The 5,298-nt window shown below is 63.5% G+C and overlaps 1 non-coding gene across 1 annotated transcript; it reads right to left on the bottom strand.

The window, feature by feature from the left end:
• Nucleotides 1-4,133: 4,133 nt before the first annotated feature.
• Nucleotides 4,134-4,252, bottom strand: LOC131863836 (5S ribosomal RNA). The gene has a single exon (XR_009362730.1). It is a non-coding gene; the product is annotated as a 5S ribosomal RNA (ribosomal RNA).
• Between the last annotated feature and the right edge of the window lie 1,046 nt (nucleotides 4,253-5,298).

The raw sequence follows: 5,298 nt of genomic DNA on the forward strand, positions 1-5,298 counted from the left end.
CGGCGTGCACGAAGTCGGAGCCCGGTTTGCCCCGGGTGTGCACCTCGGGTGCGCACCTCGCGTGCACCTTCGCTGCGGTGGGCACCTTGGCTGGGTTGCGCGCCTTGGTGGGCACCATGCAGTGCACGAAGTCGGAGCCCGGATTGCCCCGGGCGCGCACCTCCGCCAGGGTGGGCACCTTGGTGCGCACAACTTGCCTGGGCTGCGCACCAGGAAGGGCTCAAGATGGCACCCGCGTTCCGTTTTTTTCACTATCTTTCAGAACGGAAATTTTAAAATCTCGTTTTTTTTTGCCTTTTCTGGAAATTAGTGAAGGCAGCGCATCAAAGGTGCGCAACGCTGGTGCGAACCTGGGAGCGCTCCGATGTGTGCTCCAAGGTGCGGCGTGCACGAAGTCGGACCCCGGTTTGCCCCGGGTGCGCACCTCGCGTGCACCTTGGTGCGCACACCTTGGCTGGGTTGCGCGCCCTGGTGGGCACCATGGTGCGCACCAAGGAGCGCTCCGAAGTGTGCTCCAAGGTGCGGCGTGCACGAAGTCGGAGCCCGGTTTGCCCCGGGTGCGCACCTCGCGTGCACCTTCGCCGCGGTGGGCACCATGGCGTGCACGAAGTCGGAGCCCGGTTTGCCCCGGGTGCGCACCTCGCGTGCACCTTCGCCGGGGTGGGCACCTTGGTGTGCAGACCTTGGCTGGGTTGCGCGCCCTGGTGGGCACCATGGTGCGCACCAAGGAGCGCTCCGAAGTGTGCTCCAAGGTGCGGCCTGCACGAAGTCGGAGCCCGGTTTGCCCCGGGTGTGCACCTCGGGTGGGCACCTTGGTGCGCATGCCTTGCCTGGGCTGCGCACCAGGGCGGGCTCAAGATGGCACCCGCGTTCCTTTTTTTTCACTATCTTTCAAAACGGAAATTTTAAAATCTCATTTTTTTTTGCCTTTTTCTGGAAATTAGTGAAGGCAGCGCATCAAAGGTGCGCACCTCGCTGCCCACCACGGTGCGCAACGCCGGTGGGCACCCGGGAGTGCTTCGAAGTGTGCTCCAAGGTGCTGCGTGCACGTTGTCGGAGCCCGGTTTGCCCCGGGTGCGCACCTCGCGTGCACCTTCGTCGGGGTGGGCACCTTGGCTGGGTTTGCCCCGGCTGCGCTCCGAAGCGGGGTTATTGGAGCGCCGCCTCTTTTTTTGTCGGAGCGTTTGGTGGGGTTTCTCGCATTGGCTCTTCCGAGGCCCGGTTGCCACCCTGGCGCGCACGAAGTCGGAAGTAGGGTTAATTGCCCGGGTGCGCACCTTTGCCAGGGTGGGCACCTTACCTGGGCTGCGCACCAGGGCGGGCTCAAGATGGCACGCGCGTTCCGTTTTTTTCACTATCTTTCAAAACGGAAATTTTAAAATCTCCTTTTTTTTTTGCCTTTTCTGGAAATTAGTGAAGGCAGCGCATCAAAGGTGCGCACCTCGCTGCCCACCTTGGTGTGCTCTGAGGTGCGCACCCGGGAGCGCTACGAAGTGTGCTCCAAGGTGCGGCGTGCACGTTGTCGGAGCCCGGTTTGCCCCGGGTGCGCACCTCGCCTGCACCTTGGCCGGGGTGGGCACCTTGGCTGGGTTTGCCCAGGGTGCGCTCCGAAGCGGGGTTACTGGAGCGCCCCCTCTTTTTTTGTCAGAGCGTTTGGTGGGGTTTCTCGCATTGGCTCTTCCCAGGCCCGGTTGTTGGGTGCGCTCCCACCCTGGCGCGCGCGAAGTTGGAAGTTGGGTTAATTGCCCGGGCGCGCACCTTCGCCAGGGTGGGCACCTTGGTGCGCACACCTTGGCTGGGCTGCGCACCAGGGCGGGCTCAAGATGGCACCAGCATTCCCTTTTTCTCACTATCTTTCAAAACGGAAATTTTAAAATCTCGTTTTTTTTTTGCCTTTTATGGAAATTAGTGAAGGCATCGCATCAAAGGTGCGCACCTCGCTGCCCACCTTGGTGTGCTCCGAGGTGCCCACCACGGTGCGCAACGCCGGTGCGAACCCGGGAGCGCCCCGATGTGTGCTCCAAGGTGCGGCGTGCACGAAGTCGGACCCCGGTTTGCCCCGGGTGCGCACCTCGCGTGCACCTTGGTGCGCACACCTTGGCTGGGTTGCGCGGCCTGGTGGGCACCATGGTGCGCACCAAGGAGCGCTCCGAAGTGTGCTCCAAGGTGCGGCGTGCACGAAGTCGGAGCCCGGTTTGCCCCGGGTACGCACCTCGCGTGCACCTTCGCCGGGGTGGGCACCTCGGCTGGGTTGCGCGCCCTGGTGCGCACCAAGGAGCGCTCCGAAGTGTGCTCCAAGGTGCGGCGTGCACGAAGTCGGAGCCCGGTTTGCCCCGGGTGCGCACCTTCGCCGCGGTGCGCACCATGGCGTGCACGAAGTCGGAGCCCGGTTTGCCCCGGGTGCGCACCTCGCGTGCACCTTCGGCGGGGTTGCGCGCCCTGGTGGGCACCATGGTGCGCACCAAGGAGCGCTCCGAAGTGTGCTCCAAGGTGCGGCGTGCACGAAGTCGGAGCCCGGTTTGCCCCGGGTGCGCACCTCGCGTGCACCTTCGGCGGGGTTGCGCGCCCTGGTGGGCACCATGGTGCGCACCAAGGAGCGCTCCGAAGTGTGCTCCAAGGTGCGGCGTGCACGAAGTCGGAGCCCGGTTTGCCCCGGGTGCGCACCTCGCGTGCACCTTCGCCGCGGTGGGCACCATGGCGTGCACGAAGTCGGAGCCCGGTTTGCCCCGGGTGCGCACCTCGCGTGCACCTTCGCCGGGGTGGGCACCTCGGCTGGGTTGCGCGCCCTGGTGCGCACCAAGGAGCGCTCCGAAGTGTGCTCCAAGGTGCGGCGTGCACGAAGTCGGAGCCCGGTTTGCCCCGGGTGCGCACCTCGCGTGCACCTTCGCCAGGGTGGGCACCTCGGTGCGCACACCTTCTCAATGTTTTCTTGCCTTTTCTGGAAATTGGTGAAGGCAGCGCATCAAAGGTGCGCACCTCGGTGTGCTCCGAGGTGCGAACCCGAGAGCGCTCCGAGGTGCCCACGAAGTCGAAAGTCGGGTTAATTGCATTGTTTTCCCCGGGTGCGCTCCGAGGTGCGCAACATCGGCGCGCACCAAGGAGGGCTCCGAAGTGTGCTCCAAGGTGCGCACGATGGCGTGCACCTCTGGTGCGCACGATTCGGAGCTCGGTTTGACCGGGGTGCGCACACCTTGGCTGGGTTGCGCACCTTTTGTGCGCTCCAAGGTGCGCACGAAGTCGGAGCTCGGTTTGCCCCGGGTGCGCACCTTCGCCAGGGTGCGCACCTTGATGCGCACGCCTTGGCTGGGCTGCGCACCTTGGTGGGCGCCATGGTGCGCACCTTTCGTGCGCTCCAAGGTGCGCACGAAGTCGGAGCTCGGTTTGCCCCGGGTGCGCACCTTGGTGGGCGCCATGGTGCACTCCGAGGTGCCCAAGATTGGTGCGCACCAAGGAGCGCTCCGAAGTGCGCTCCAAGGTGCGCGCGAAGTCGAAAGTTGGGTTAATTGTCCGGTTTGCCTCGGGTGCGCACCTTGCGTGCACCTTCGCCAGGGTGGGCGCCTTGGTGCGCACACCTTGGCTGGGCTGCGCACACCTTGGCACCCGCGTTTCCTTCATTTTAAATTTTTTTTTTTTACAATCTCTCAAGTGGGAAATTCTATAATCTCAACTTTTTTTGCCTTTTCAGGAAACTTTTGAATGGAGCGCATCATTGGTGCGCTCCGAAGTGTGCTCCAAAGCTCTCTCCAGCTGCGTGCACCTGCCCCGGCCGCGCACCCGGCCCCGCCCAGCTTCGCTCACCTGTCCCGGGCGTCTGGTGCGGAACCTTAGAGTAAGAAACATCACCGTGCACCTTGGCCAACGTGCGCGACTCGACCGAGCGCGCACTGGCCGAGGTGCACACCGATTTCACCTGGGTGCGCGCGCAGCACCTCGGGCGCACCGGGGTGCGCGCACAACGCCCGGGTTGCACCGTGGCCTGTGTGCTCGGGGCGCCTCGGGTGCGCGCTCGGTGTCGCCCCCGCGCGCGCGGTAGTGCGGGCAGCGCACCCCGGCCCGGCCCGGCCCCGACGAGAACGCAAACGGGCAAAAGGTTTATTCAAATAGCATTGCGACGCCCGGCGAAAAACTAAAAAAGGGTGCAACACCGGGACTTCCCGGGAGGTCACCCATCCCAGTACTACTCCGGCCCAAGCGCGCTTAACTGCGGAGTTCTGATGGGATCCGGTGCACTAACGCTGGTATGATCGCACCCGTTATGAGCTTGTCGCAGTGTGTACTTAGCAAACCGCGACCCACGTGCGAATCCACCCCGGCCACCCACCCCCGTCGAGGTGCACACCCTCCCTCGCGAAGTGCGCCCCGTTCGCCAAGTGTGAGCCCTGCCCGGGTGCGCGCACCTTGCTAGGGCGTCGGGTGTGCACCCGGCCCGGCCTACGTGCGTGCACCTGGAGGGGGCGTCGTGTGCGTGCAGTGTCCCGTCTGCAACGCGGTGCCCACACACCACCTCGGGCGCAACGACCTGCGCTCACATGTGGGCCGAGTGCACCTTGGTGCATGTTCGGGGCGCCTCGGGTGCACGCTCGATCTTGCCCCGGTGCACCAAGGCGCTCGGTTTGCCCCGGGTGCGCACTTGGTGCAAGGTGGGCACCCAAAATAGGGATCAAGCACCAAAACACAAGTTTCGGGATGCAAAATGGGACCCAAGGACCACAAATGCGTTCCAAGACCCATGATGGGTCCACGAGAACAAAAATGTGTTCCGAGACTTAATAAACAAATATTGGGTTTTAGGAGAAGAAACATGCTCTGATGCCCAAAACGAGAATCGACCCCGAAAAGGCCACAGGCCAAAAGTGGGATGCGAGACAAAAAAAAATGGGACCCGAGGACCAAAATTGGGTTCCCAGGTCGAAGACAGGGCAACCGGACAAGAAACGACCTCTAAGGCTCGAAATGAGTCCCGGCGACTAAAACTTGACAAGAAGCACCCATCAGGCACCCAACTCGACACCCATGGGATGCCGACCCACCCGGGCTTCCACCTAGCACACCTTGGCACCCACCCACCCTCGCACCCAACCTCGCACCCAACTTAGCACCTTTGAACCCACATTGGCACTCACCCTGACCCTGGCACCTTGGAACCCACATTGGCACTCACCTTGACCCTGGCACCCACCTTTGCACTCACCTTGGGACCCACCCTGGCTCCCACCTCGGCACCCACCCAGACACCCACCTTGGTTCCTTGGCACCCACCTTGGATCCTTGGCACCCACCCCGACACCCACCTTGGCA

Source organism: Cryptomeria japonica, unplaced genomic scaffold (genome assembly GCF_030272615.1).
Source record: "Cryptomeria japonica unplaced genomic scaffold, Sugi_1.0 HiC_scaffold_69, whole genome shotgun sequence".
Lineage (NCBI taxonomy): Eukaryota > Viridiplantae > Streptophyta > Pinopsida > Cupressales > Cupressaceae > Cryptomeria > Cryptomeria japonica.